General features: G+C 46.0%; 1 protein-coding gene and 1 long non-coding RNA gene across 4 annotated transcripts in view; both read left to right on the top strand.

Annotated features, from left to right (window-relative positions):
* TPRG1 (tumor protein p63 regulated 1) overlaps window positions 1-14,240 on the top strand; it is a 170,938-nt gene that overhangs the window by 94,735 nt on the left and 61,963 nt on the right. The gene's annotated exons all lie outside the window — the stretch shown is intronic.
* Window positions 207-14,240, top strand: part of LOC103102713 (uncharacterized) — a 32,203-nt gene continuing 18,169 nt past the window's right edge. The window contains exon 1 of the long non-coding RNA XR_472168.3: window positions 207-488. This is a non-coding gene — a long non-coding RNA (uncharacterized LOC103102713). The remainder of the gene's footprint in view (window positions 489-14,240) is intronic.

The following is a 14,240-nucleotide window of genomic DNA, read 5'->3' as shown; positions in this document are numbered from 1 at the left end:
CCAACTGTGAAACTCTCTAGGTGAATAAGTGCTGATTTAGTGGACTACTCAACAGGGAGTCCCCATGCCCTGAGGACCAACCAGTCTAAGTTCAGAGAAAGACATCACCAGCCTGGCTATGGGGTGATGGGTTTTTATGACAACACACTCTTGAAGACCAGCTTCTAAGCTGTGGTGGCCTCCACCAGCCCACATTATTGTGAATGAATAGAGTGCATCGCTGAAAGAAATGAAATCCTGAAATGTAAGCAAGCATCCAGAACAAAGGGAACTGTGCTCCCACTGCCCTCTGCTGTCTTCAAAGCCACACCTAGAATGCCGTGTACCATTCTGGACAAAGCATTTTAGAATGGAGGAGGATGATGAGATCAAAACAGGATTCCAAACCATTTTGAACAAGGATCCACCAAGGAATAGAGGATGTTCAGGCTGGAAAAGAGAAGTCTCAGGGAGGAACATGGCAGACATCATCAGTTTATTTGAGGCAGGTACCACAAGGATTTCCTCTTTTTTGCTTGGCATTTCTTTTTTTTCTTTCCTTTGTCTTTGCTTCCCCCATCATATGACACAGGGCCTAATGCATAGGAGACATTTAACAAACACTGCTTGTTTGGGATTTGAATATTAACTCTTTAAAGGGAAGCACTGATTTTCATTTTGTCTTAGTAGGTAGTATCCAGTAGTCTGGGATATTTTAGGAACTGAATTATTTCTGGGACTCAGATTGGCTCTTTCTTTCTTCCTTTTTTAAATGTATTTTTTGAAACCTTTACCTGCCAACTTAGACTCAAGATTATGTGATGGTTCTATGGGAGAAGATTGATAAGGGCTAGGCAATGGGGGTTAAGTGAGTGACTTGTCCAGGATCACATGCTAGGAAGTGATTGAAGTCAGAATTTGAACTCAGGACCTATCATCTCCAGACCTGGCTCTATCCACTGAGTCACCTAGCAGTGTCCAAATTAGCCCTTTCTGATATTTTTCTAGGACATCTTTGAAAGTCATTTTAGTTATATTCAATCAACTGATTCAATTGTGGTTGAAAGGAAGATGTTCTTTATCTGAGGTCTCTGGATCACCAAGATTTCCATGGATACATTTCAGTGAGCTTGTGAACTTGTATGAGGATTGTGTGTGTGTGTGTGTATAGTTTTTTCACAACAATTTAACTGAAGTTTAGCATTTCATTCAGTTATTAAGACGAGCAAACAAACAACGCTGGAGAAAGTGGGTTCATAGGCTTTTCTGTCCTTAACAAAGGGTTCACCATGCACATACATGTTAACCACCTCTGATTTAGAGCAAAGTGGGTAGGACGTTGTCAGACTGAGGTTTCACGTTTCCCAGTTGAGCTATGGCCTCTGGCACTGCTCTCTCATTGGAGGAGCCTGGTATGGCACAGGTCACATTAGTCACTTTTCCTCAGGTCATTCCACTTATTGGAAATGAAAGAAATGAAAGCTTTTGCCCATTCAGTTACTATTTTGACAAGGAGTGAAGCAATTGGGGCCTGCAAAAAGCTCCGGGCATCCCAAAGAGCCATCCCAAAAAGATCATGCCCAAAAACTGGGGCCACATTGACTCTGATGCTGAGGGGTGGCTGTCCTTATCTGTCCTTAAGGTTTTGTCCATAGGGAAAAAAATGGTTGATGGAATAATGAACCAGCATGCCTCTGTCCCCCCCCCCCACCTCTAAACCCTGTTTTCCCCATTCAATTCAATTCAGGTTAACGAAGAAATTATTCAAACCTACTATGTGGGAATGTGATCTCCAGAGAATACACTGAAAAAATGGCAATTCGAAAAACATGAGATATATATGCGTATCTGTCTCTGAAGTGATGACTTTTACGATGCAGGGAAGGGAGGAGCTGAGATACTCGGAGATAAATTCTATTGAAAATAAAAAGAAACACCTATTATGTGCCAGGTACATCCCTAAACTCTTAGTATCCAAAGAGGAGGGCAAAATTATCCTTTTCCTCAAAGAACGTCTATTCTAGAGAGATTCTAAATTATCAGCAGCATGGCCATGATCATAAATAGAAGGTTAGCTCCTTGAGGCCAGGGACTTTTTCGCTTGTTTCTTTGAGTTATCTATCATCTCTTAGCTCAGTGCCTGACTTAGAAGAAGTATTTGATACAAACTCTTCCATTCATTCATTCAATCATTCATTCATTCATTCATTCATTCATCATCCTCAACCCCCACCATTGAGACTTGGCTCCTCCAGTGGACTGTTCAGTGCTTGTTTAGATCCAGGATGAAATACGACTCTGAAGTCTTCAGTTTGCCTCTTGGGGATCAAAGCTCTGGTAAGAGCTGGCCCCTCAGCGCCCTTAGTGCCTTCCACTGGCACACCCTTGCTCAGAGGGAGGAGCTCCCCGAGATTTACTGCTCCAGGTAATTCGGGCTCTCATCAGGACTCATTCCACTGGCTCACGGAAATCTGTCAGCATGGCATTATCCCCAGGAGGGCTGATGTTCTGTGGAAACTCTTGTAAAAGATTTCCTCCTGCCACAACTCCACCTCCTGTCTAGACAATCTAATGAAGAGAGCCCAGAGCACACAGCTGAGGCTGTTGTGGGCAATCCCCAAGTGTTGCCTAACTGGGGCCGAGGAAAGGAGAAGATGAGGGGAGGGATTAGAAAAGGCTCCCAATGAAGCCTGCCCTTTTCCCTGGCTGAGGCAACTGTTCTCCCCCAAGAGCCATGTTCATTTTGATCAAGAGTAGTTGTCCTGCAGAGCTGGCCATTGGACCAAGGAGTGTTGTAGGTATGGCTCTATATTATCCATCCTCATGACCTTCTTGTTATTGAGTAGAAGGGGGTTCAAAACTCCATTCCAGGCATGTTTTGTCAACTCTGTCTTGGGATACACTCAGGCAGCTCGCCAAAAACATGGCAATTGGAGTTTGGATTCTTTTTTTTCCTACAAGAGATATTTTCCACACCAAAGATTCACCTCCCTGGACACCATGGAGGTATTTTGCCCTTTAAGAAGAAATTATGGCCAGCATTTACAGAGTGCTTTAAAGTTTGAGAAGCACTTGACAAATGTCACCTCATTCTATCTATTGTACTGCCAAACCTAGAAGGCAGAAACGATTATCAATCTCATGTTACAGATGAGTAAACTGCAGCAGGATATAGCAATTAAATGACTCGGCCAGGGTCATACAGCTAGCATCTGAGACAGAACGTGAGCCCAGGTATTCCTGACTTCATGTCCAGAATCAGAGGTTGTCGACCAGCAGATCAAAGATTTTTAAGTTAAAGAGGTTTTAGATGGAGGATCTTGGCCAAATCTCCAATTTTAACTAATTAGGCTAATTAATTCATAAGGCTAATTAAATATCATTGTTAAGAAAGATTACTCAAGAAGATGCCTACTGTTGACTACATTAAAAAACAACAACTGAGAAAGCACTCCCTTTGCCAGTCATTTAATAAACATCTCTTAAGCCCTTAATGTCTGGCCCCATGATCAGGAATAGGATGCAACAGAAGAGCAAATCACAAACAAGCAAAAAGCAGCTCCTTCCTCAAGGAGGTATCATACTAAAGGGGTAACTACATGGGAATAAGAGCCATAGAGCTCCTCCTCCTCCTCTCTCAAGCAGAGAGCCAGCCTTAGAGCTGAGCCTTGAAGGAGGCACTAAGAGATGATGAGGCAGAGAATTCCGGATAGGGATAATGGCCAGATGAAAGGCACAGAGATGGCAGATATAGCACAGTTCCCATAATTTCTCTGAAAGCAAAAAAGCTCACAGCCTGGGATTGGAACAAAGTAAATATGAACTTAGTGGGCTGCTTCTGAGATCAGAGGCATCATGGTATGCTGCAAAGTGTAAGGATTGAAGAATTAGGTAGCTAGAGTCCTGGGTTCAAATCCCACCTTTGCCCCATTTGAAGCAGAGCCCAGTTAATACACGTATGGCCTCAGACAAATATGTTAAGTCCTCAGGCCACCCTTCTTAACCTCTTTGCAGCCTTTGACACAATCAACTTCTCCTCGATACTCTTTGGTCTATCGGTTTTCATGCCCCTGTTCTCTCCTAGTTCTCCCTGCCTTGTGACTCCTTCTCAGTATCATCATCTGCCCACTAAGCATGAATATCCCACAGGGCTCTGTCCTGCCCCCTCTTCTCTTCTCCCTCTATACTATGTCACATGATCTCATCAACTGCTATGAATTCAATTATCATCTCCATGGAAATAACTATCCTTCATTCTCAGCCTCTATTCAAAATATCCAAAACTGGAATCATTATGTTTCCCCCGAAACCTTCACTCTTTTAAGCTTCCCTATTGCTGCCAGGGCTTCCTCCATCCACCATTTCACCCCGGCTCACAACTAGGTCTCATTTTGAATCTTCGTGCTCACCTCTATGTTGCCACTCAATTGGCCAATCCTTTCGTTTCTACCTTCATAACGATTCTCCGATGTGCCCCCATCGTTCCTTTTCCCACTTCCATCACTGTGTGCGTCATCACTTAAAGAGTGGACAATGGCAAGAGCCTATTGATAAGCCTTCCTGCCACAAGTGTCCCTCCTTCACTCGGCTGTCAAGTGGATTGTCTTTATGTGCAGTCCAGTCGTGGGCTTGGCCTCTCCACTCGGTAAACACAAGTCTGCCCCCCTAGTGAACAAGCTCCATTATTTCCTCATTACACCTAAGATCAAATGGCAAATCCTGTTTGGCTTTTTAGGTCCTTCCTAGACTGGGTCCTTGCCCCTTTCCCACTGCTCTGATGTCTTGGGACCTTCCCTCATCTCCCTGATTCAGTGACACCGGCCTCTTTGTTCTTCCTCACACAAGACATTCCGTCTCTGGACTCTGCATTTCCACGGGTGTCCCCTTGCCTGGAACGGTCCCTCTTGTCCTCTCTGTCTCCTTCCTTCAGGCCCTCGCTAAATCCCCACCTTCTCCAAGAAGCCTTTCCTGTCCCCCTGCACGTTGTTGCCTTCCCCTGTTCGACCTGTCTAAAGCCAGCCTGTTCAAGGCTGTTTGCAGGGTTTCTCCCTTGGGGAACTGCGAGTTTTTTCATCAGTTCGGGGGTTGGGGCCTTTGGTTGGGGTTCACAGTGCTCTGCAGGGACCCTGGCTCATACTAGAGAGTTCATCAATGTTCGCTCTCTGACAGACTCGGGGCCCGGGTTCTCTCTGTATGAGCCCAGATCCTGTGATACTGTACCTGTGGGAAGAGTAGGGGTGAGGGCTGGGAGTTACACCAAGGCAGTCGGGATGCTGGCATCCTTTCTGACTCCCTCTGGCCCAGAAGTCCTATACCTTGAATTCTAGACTAGAAGATGTACCCCCACACACATAGCTTAGTAGTGCCCCTGCCCTCTTGTGGGACAGAGATCCAGCTGCCCACTTGTCTCCAAGGATGGTGAGATAATGAACAAGGAGAGAAAGCCTTGGAAAAACACAGCAGAACTCTGAACTCCTGGGAGAAAGGGGCACCAAGAATCCCAGGCTTTACTGGTGATGATGGAGAAAGATCTCAGCCATGATTATTATCAGGAACCACCTTGGCCTTTTCTCCTATCTTTTCAGGACCTGGGAGGTTCATAAGGTGTAGAAATATGTGTGCCCTTAGTGAGAGGATGGAGGAAATACCAAGGTAGGAGGAGGAGTCTCTTTATTGTCTTTCCTACAGATATTCCCCCAAACTTTGAGATTCTTTGCCTGTTTAATGATGATCCCATCTCAGAGACCTACCTTTCTCCCCTAACCTTTCTTGGCCTTACTTTCTTCATCTGAAAAATGGGCAGATTGGACTAATCTGCTTTAACTCAATGCAGTTATTTTCTCCCTGACTAATTTTACAGGAAACAAATGCTATATTCCCTTTCCTCATTAGTCAAAACTCTACTATATTATGCTGATTTGCTAGACATTGCTCTTATTAAGCAACTGACTTGAAGATAAGAGCAGCCAACACCTGGGATGGTAGCTAGAGTCTGAGCTAGACTCTGAGCAAATTACTTACCCTAAGTTTCAATTTTTTCATCTGTAAAATGGGTATAATAATAGCCCTTACCTAATGCATTTTAAAGGATTAAATTAGATACGTATACATATAAATGCATGCAAGGCACTTTACAAAACTTAAAATGCTACATAAATATTTCTATTATTACCTTCAACCCTTCCCTAAATGTCTTTCCATGGTATTGTGTTAGCCCTTTCTTATCTCTTATGAACAAAGTGGGAGCAATATGGGGCTTGTTGGGGCTTTTCAGAAGACAGGAGCTCGGGGTAATTCTGGATGCTTTCCTGCTAGGACCTGTGTGGGTCAGAGAAATTCCAAAGGAGCATGGGAGGGGGGGTGATAGGTGTTTTCTCATTCACCCCTTTTCCACGCGTTCTTGGGGAGGATTTGCTGTACACAAAGCACCAAGGGGGCCGCAGTCTCTGCCCTCAAGGATATCACCGTCTGATGTTCTAATCTGATCCAGAAATGAATGTGCTTTCCTTTTTCTTGTCATCTGTGGAACTTGAGTGGCTGACTTCAGTTCCCTCTGATGGCAGATGTTAGAGGAATCTATTCATAGGCCTCCTCGAATCTGAACATGGGCTAAGAATTGATGGAAGTGCTGCCTTTAAATTTAACTTTGGGAGGGATTTGGACTGAGTTTGGCATGTGTAATAGCAAAGACAGGGGAGAAGAGAAAGACTGTGTGTGTGTGTGTGTGTGTGTGTGAGAGAGAGAGAGAGACAGAGACAGAGACAGAGACAGAGACAGAGACAGAGACAGAGAGAGACACTCACAGTGAGAGAGGGAGGGAGACAGACAGACAGAGAAATAAGGGAAGGAAATGGAGGAGAGAGGAAGAGAATAGAAAAGAGGAGGAAGAAGGAGAAAGAGGGGAAGAGATTCTTTTTACAGTCATTTGAGGGGGCAGCTTAGTGTACTGAGTGCCAAGCCTGGTCTCAGACACCTCCTAGCTGGGTGACCCTGGGCAAGTCACTTAACCCCCATTGCCTAGCCCTTACAGCTCCTCTGCCTTAGAATCAATACACAGTGATGATTCTAAGAAGAAAAATGAGAATTTAAAAAAAAAAAGGTGTCTGAGATTGGTCTGGATGCAGAGCAAAAAACAATAGGTGAGGACCAGTCTACCTCCTTTATGTATTTTCTTGCAAACCCAGAAAAAGAGAAAGGAAGATCCCAGCACCCTGGTTTGCGTTGGGCAAAATCCTTCCAAAAAGGTTACAGGAAAACAAGGACAAGAACCCCCAAAGAAAGGGCAGGCCTGGATGCTTCTGGTCTTCATTGCTGTGTGTAGGGGGAGGAAGGTCCAGTTCAAGGAGATCAGAGTATTGGACTACTAGGGTTTGGGGAGGAAGGAGAATCCTTCTGACAAGGTTCTTCTCTTGAACTGGGGGTCCTTTTCTGCTGCCCGTAGCTTAGTCTGAACCTGACTACATATCTGTAAAGAGGGTGACGGGATTCCCCCCAGACTCTTGGATAGGAGTATGGAGAGATACCCTCTTGTTTGCCTTTTTTCAGGAATTTGAAATATTGCGATACTACGGTGCCAGAAGTGGAGAGGAGGGCTGCCTGGGAAAGAGCTAAGTCAGGGCGAGGAAAGGAATGGCCAAAGCTGGTAATCTGAACTGCTGGGTGGGGGCAAGATCCTGTCAGTCAGATATAAATCATCTGTGAACTAAAGGCGGTTCCTGAGGTAGGAAGAAGGACTTAGATCCAGATTTAGAACTGGGAGGAACCTTAGAGAGCATTTAGTCCAATGCCCTGTTTTTACAGATGAGGATCTGCATGAGGGCTAGAGATGAGTTACAGGCTAAAGCTCACAAAGGTCAGGAAGATAGAGTTGGAATTTGAATTCAGCTCCTCCAATCAAAACTCTCTGATTTTCTGTTATACTTGAGTATCTTCAGCTGCTTCCAGGCACATGGACTAGGAATGTCAATTCCTACCACTGAGCCTCAGTTTCTCCATTTGTAAAATGAGGGAATTAGATGAGATGACCGCTGAGTGACTATTATTATAATCATCACTAACTATATCATTCATCTTTGTTATTATTATTCACAACAATAATAATAGTCAGTCCTCATAGAGCACTTAAAGGTTTGCAGAGCTTTTTAAAATATGAGATTTCATTTTCTCCTCCTTTCAAGATCCAGATTTATGATTTTCCATCTCAATGACCTCAGCTGCCAAATGAAGATAATAACAGTAGATTTATTCCTAGAAGAGGCACTCCCTCCTTTTTCAAATGAGGAAGCCGAGTCCCAGAGAGCTCCAGTGACATAGGTGAGGTCATGTGGGCACCAAGTGTCAGAAAAGATCTGATCTCATGCCCTTTGACCCTCCATTCAGTACACAGTGGCAGTAAGAAAGTCCTCATCAATTAGAATGGAATACTCTTTGGCTCCCCCCAAACCATAGTGTCTTTGCCCTTCTCTGTACCCTTATAGATGTCTTCTTGACTGGGAGAAGAGAACTCCTGGAGGACAGGGACATCTTTGATTTGTTTCTGCATCCTCAGCCTCTAGAATGATGCCCAAAATATAGCCCATGCTTACAAAGCACACATTGAATCCAACAGAAATGGACAAGGAGCCAAAGCAGAGATGTAGGCTCCGGGGAGAAGCATCTTTCCCGACTCACTCAGAGTGACAGAGATCATGCTTGAGGAGGAGTGGAGAGGCAGTGGAGAAATGGTCTACCGACAGGAAAATTAGGGAAACTGGAGACTCCTGTGGGGAGGGTTTGCCATTTTTTACAGTTTCACTTTGCTCAGGACCTACCCCACTGCATAAGTACGCTCCTGCTTCCCTCCCCACCCCTCTCTCTCTCCTCTCTTCTCCCTCTGTCTCTCTTCTCCCCCTCCCTCTCTCTTTCTCTCTTTCTCTCTTTCTCTCTCTCTTTCTTTCTTTCTTTCTCTTTCTTTCTTTCTTTCTTTCTTTCTTTCTTTCTTTCTTTCTTTCTTTCTTTCTTTCTTTCTTTCTTTCTTTCTTTCTTTCTTTCTTTCTTTCTTTCTTTCTTTCTTTCTTTCTTTCTTTCTTTCCCTCTCTTTTCTCTCTTCTCCCTCTCCCTCTCTTCTCCCCCCTCCCTCCCTCTCTCTTTCTTTCTTTCCCTCTCCCTCTCTCTTCTCTCTTCTCCCTCTCCCTCCCTCTCTCCCTGTCTCTCTCTTTCTCCCACTCCTCTCCTTCTAAAGAAACTCTCAGCTGGCAATTATGCAGACAACTGGTCATTGGCTTGATTGTCTCCCTTGCCAGTGGGTTGATGCACCTCCAGGCCATGTGTGTTCTCCAGCCCAGCAGATGGTGAATGACAAGGATGATACCTATGGGTGTTAAGTGACAGTCGGGGACACCTACACCCTGGGTGTCAAAGCTGATGTGGAAGCCTCAGTCTTCCAGAGAGAAATGGGACCCAAATCAAAGAGGCCAGGTGACACCCAGCAGCCCAAGGCTTGGTTGCCAAATCAAGAATAGCTGGCTGTTAAAGAAAGGGGTTGAGAGGTGAGGCATGTTTCCTTGCTCACTTCTGGAGGCAGTTAATGGAGCAGCTCTGGGGCCTTCTCTTCATGTTTTCTTCATACAGACCCCAAGTATGGCTGAGGATAGCTCACACTGTCTCTTGGGGTGACATGAGAAGCCCCTGCCTCTGGCCTCCTTCCCACTTTTTGTGAAATGTCCCTTTGAGAATTCATGTGCTCCATGGGAAGAACCAAGCTCAGCTGGGGGACCCGAGTTCAAATCCTTACCTCTGTCCTTTACTTCCTGTGTCACCCTAGTTAATTCACTCCCACACCCTATGCCCCCCCCCCCAGGCCCTGATATCTTCCTTTGAAACAGAAATAATTCAGACTGGCTGACCTCTGAGGTTCTTTGAATCTATAGAGGTAAGAAAGATCCCATTAGTCTCGGCTTCAGCATCTGATTCAACTCTCTTAAGTTCAACTTTAATTAGTGCTTTCCAACCTCCATGGAGGGTGGTGGCTTTAGACTTGCTGGATGGGTGGGGGGAGACCTCCTCCCTTGCCAGGCAGGGATTGTGTTCCATCACATGCCACTACGGACATGGCATCCACCCAGCAGTGCTGTGCATGGGGCTGCTGACCTTGCTTGGGGTCCATGCCAAGAATGCCCTTCATTTTACCTTGGGTGGGGTGTCATCCACTACTACTGCCCAGCAGGGTGTGAAGACTGGACACGGGGAGGGGAGGGGAGGACCAGGGTTGTGCTGCTCGGCTATTTCCTGGCAGCCCTCTCAGGGGGCGCGTCCCACATTCCACAATCCTGTTATATTTGGGTAATGGACTGACCCCAGGTGCCAGGGCGGACACAGCGGTTCCCATTTTCATCCAAATAAACAGTTGGTTACCAGGAGGTTGTGTCTGAATGGGTAATCCTGGGGAAAGTGCTGCTTCTGGATTCAGGCAGATGGACAAAGGGCCCTCTGGCTCTTGGGCCTCAGGCACGGGGGGTTTTCTGAGTGTGATGCTCTCGGCGTGGAAGTTCTCTCCACCAATGCAAACCACAACTCCTCTTGGAGCATTGTCTGGGCACCCAAGAGCTTCTGAAAAACTGGCTTCCTTCGTACCCACATTCAGGAGCTTCCTCCTCCAGGAGGGCTTCCTTGAGTTCCCCAGGTGCTTGTCTCTCCCTGTTCCAGTTCTATAGTGATTCTCTGCAAGTGCTCAGGTTGCACATCCTCCTCCCTCCAGTGGAATATAAGCTGCACCAGGACACAGATTTTTTTGGCTCCTTTTGGTCTTTATGTCCTACCCTTCTTGACTAGTCTTGGTATAAAGTAGTTGTTTTATGAAGGCTTGAAAACAAGCAATAAAACCCCTTTGCTTTCCATCTTAGCTTCAATACTGTGTATTGGTTTGAAGACAGAAGAGTGATGAGGACTGGGCAGTGGGGGTAAAGTGACTTGGACAGAGTCACACAGCTAGGAAGTGTCCAAGTCCAAATTTGAATCCAGGTCCTCCTCTCTCCGAGCCTGGCTCTCTAACCACTGGACTACATAGCTTCCCCCAATGCTTTTCCCAATGAATGAGAAATTAAATCACTTCACCCAAGGGTCATAGTCTGGAATGTCACACTGGGGAGACAATTCAAGTCCTCCTGACTCAGAGGATGCTTCATCCCCCTCCACCATCCAATTGGCATCAGGCCATTGCATGAAGATTGGGAGCTCCATCCTTTTCCCATACTGAATTTGGTGTCAGAAAAGCTTGGTTGTAAAGGAGGGGCCTTCACATGAATCTGTGAGGGGTCTGCTGGACTTCCTGGGTGACGACTCCCAGACTTGCCAGGTAGGGCATCCACATGAAGCAAATCCGTTTGGACGAGATCAAGGCGTCCTCTAAGAAGGACCCTCTTTCTTGCCTCCAGCATTACCCTCCAGAACCTGGGCACTGGGCAGAGCTCCTGATTCACCTGGGAACAATTGCTGAAATGTCTATGAAGAACAGCCTTGCTTGGTATATAGGATCATGGGATGCTAGATTTAGAAGCATAAGAGACGTGAGAGGCCATGGAGACCCACCTCTTGTCTGCATGTCCCTGAGCAAGTCTCTTCCTCAATTTCCCTGCCTGTAAAATGGGATAATAATAATAAAGCTCATCTCTCACAGTTTGGTCAGAGGTCTAAAGCACCTTCTTTGGGAACCTGAAAACACTAATAAATGCTAGTGATGACGATGGTGAAGATGAGGAAGATGCTTCCAGTGAGAGTTTTAGCTGTCTGTTCACTAAGATAGAAAACAACTAGAGAACAATGGTCAGTGCACATGTTCTCTCTTCCTCAGCAAAGAGAAGGTGGATTCTGGACTTCAAGGCTCCTCCGAGAGTCCTGCTTCTCCCCTCCTCTCCATCCACGCCGATGCAGCTTCTCTTGGCCTCAGAGGATGGATGGACTTCTAGAATTGCTGTGCCACCAAAAGCCCTAGGTTCAAATTATGTCACAAACCCACAATGGCTGTGTGACCTGGCACAGGCCACTTGGATTCTGAACTTTGATTAGTAAATGCTCATTCACAAGTATCTATTGATCACCTCCTGTGTTCCAGGCACTTGGGTTAAACACCAAAAGAAATAAAGAAAGGTAAACCAAATCAACCAAATAAAAAACTTTATAAAAAGCATCTGCTCTGAAGGAAGTGAAGGGAATAAATACCTACGTGTACAGCACCTACTATGTGCCAGGTACTCTGCCAAGTACTTCACAAATACAATCTCATTTGATCCATACAGGAACCTTGGGGCAAGTATCTCCATTTCACAGTTGAGAAAACGGAGACAGAGTTCAAGTGACTTACCTAGGGTCACTCAGCTTGTAAGGCCAGATCTGAATTCCTCCTGGACTCAGCTCTGTCCATTCAACCACCAGTTGCCTTGTTCTTATAAGAAAGACAACGTTTCAGTAACTCTGACTCTAGAAGATGCTTACTGCATGGACGAAAGGGCATCTCCCAGGGAAGCCCCAGCAAAGTGAGGAAAGGAGCTTCCTCATCTGTTTAATGGGTATAATAAACACTGAAGTCACAGTTTTGCTGTCAAGATCCAGGGAGATAATGGGAGGAAAGTGGGTTCCCAGATGCAGCCTGGAGGAGAACTTTTTTGGACTGTTATGATGTTAAACCCAGCGTGGTTGGACATAATAGAAAGAACACTGTGTGTTTGGAATCAGAAGAAATGGCCTCCGCTCCTGGCTTCCTTTCTAGTTGTTGGCCTTGGGAAACCTACTTGGCCTCTCTGGCTGGGCCTCCCATGCTTTGACTGTAAAACGAGGGGGACAAGCTGGGTCATCTCAGAAGTCTTTCCAGACTCTAGTCCTAGAATACTGTGGCAATCAGGCTGGCCTTAACTGTGTTTTGTTTGTTTTCAATATGAGATGGTGGGGGGCAGCTGGGTGGCTCAGTGAATGGAGAGCCAGGCCTAGAGATGGGAGGTCCTGGGTTCAAGTCTGGCCTCAGACTCTTCCAAGCTGTGTGACCCTGGGTAAGTCACTTAACCCCCATTGCCTAGCCCTGACCACTCTTCTGCCTTGGAACCAATACCCAGTGGTGATTCCAAGATGGAAGGTGAGGGGTTAAAAAATAAATAAAAATAAGCATGAGATGGTTTGAATTTGGCTGGCATCTATGGATGGGGACCGCTTTCATCTCTGCATAATATATGTATGTATGACATGCATACATATATGTAACTTATATGTAGGTGTCGCCAAAATACATATCCTCATTGTTTTTATTGCGGGGTGTATGGATCATTCAGGGAAGACTAGTACTGCTAATGGGAGGGTTTTCCAGGGAAGCCCATTTACTTTTGGGGTTCACCTGCCATCCAGCTCCCAACTGTGGCCCCAAGAAGCTGTAGCATGCACAGGGGCCACACCCCAGGCCAACTGTCCAGGCCAATGTGGTACAATTGTTGCTCTCAGTGCCTTAATCTACTCCAGGAACGGGAAGACTTTCTCCAGTGGAAGGAGCCCCACTACCCTCGAAGGTGGCAGGAGCAGTGCTGGGGAGTGCTCAGAACTTGGTCAGCCAGCAAAGATCCCCAGGGCACCCCGTGCATCCTGGGCTATCACCGGCCATCTTGGCTTTGGTCATGGCTCTGGAAGAGAGAGTGAGGCTGGAGGCTTTGACAAAAAATCTGTGTCACCAGGGGCGCCATTTTGCTCTTCTGCCAGTGTGAAGGCTAACAATCAACCAACTTGTATTGCAGAGGGGCAGCCTGAGAGTAAGGGATGGCCTTGGTTCAAGTGGCACCTCTTTTAGAGTATTTGCCTGACAGTAACAGATCCTCCCTAGTATACAATGCGGCGTTTTCCTGTTGGCCAAGCTCTTTACAAACATTCTCTCATTCGGGATGCTATTACTGTTACTGTCATTACTACTCCTACCATCTGACAGAGGAGAAGCTTCCTCAGTTTTAGGACTTTCCCTGGGTCACAGCTCCTATGTGTCTCAGCAGGATTTGAGCTCAGGACCTCATGACTGCAAACACCGCTCTGTCCTTGAACCATCTAGTTGCCCAAGACAGTAGGTGCTCGATGTGTATTTATGGATGAAAAGCTCTTAAAAATACAGGCAAGTTCACCATCTAGTCTAGAGAAAAGCCTGCTTGCAAGCTGGGTGCTAAGATATTGGGCTCTCTAATGCCCTCGAGCTGGTCTACATGCAGAGAATTGAATGTCATCCATCCCATCATTCACATGGTGTTTCAGCTCCAGGATCC

Source organism: Monodelphis domestica, chromosome 8 (genome assembly GCF_027887165.1).
Source record: "Monodelphis domestica isolate mMonDom1 chromosome 8, mMonDom1.pri, whole genome shotgun sequence".
NCBI lineage: Eukaryota > Metazoa > Chordata > Mammalia > Didelphimorphia > Didelphidae > Monodelphis > Monodelphis domestica.
Note: the sequence above shows the minus strand (reverse complement) of the source record. Positions and strands in the feature narration are given on the sequence as shown.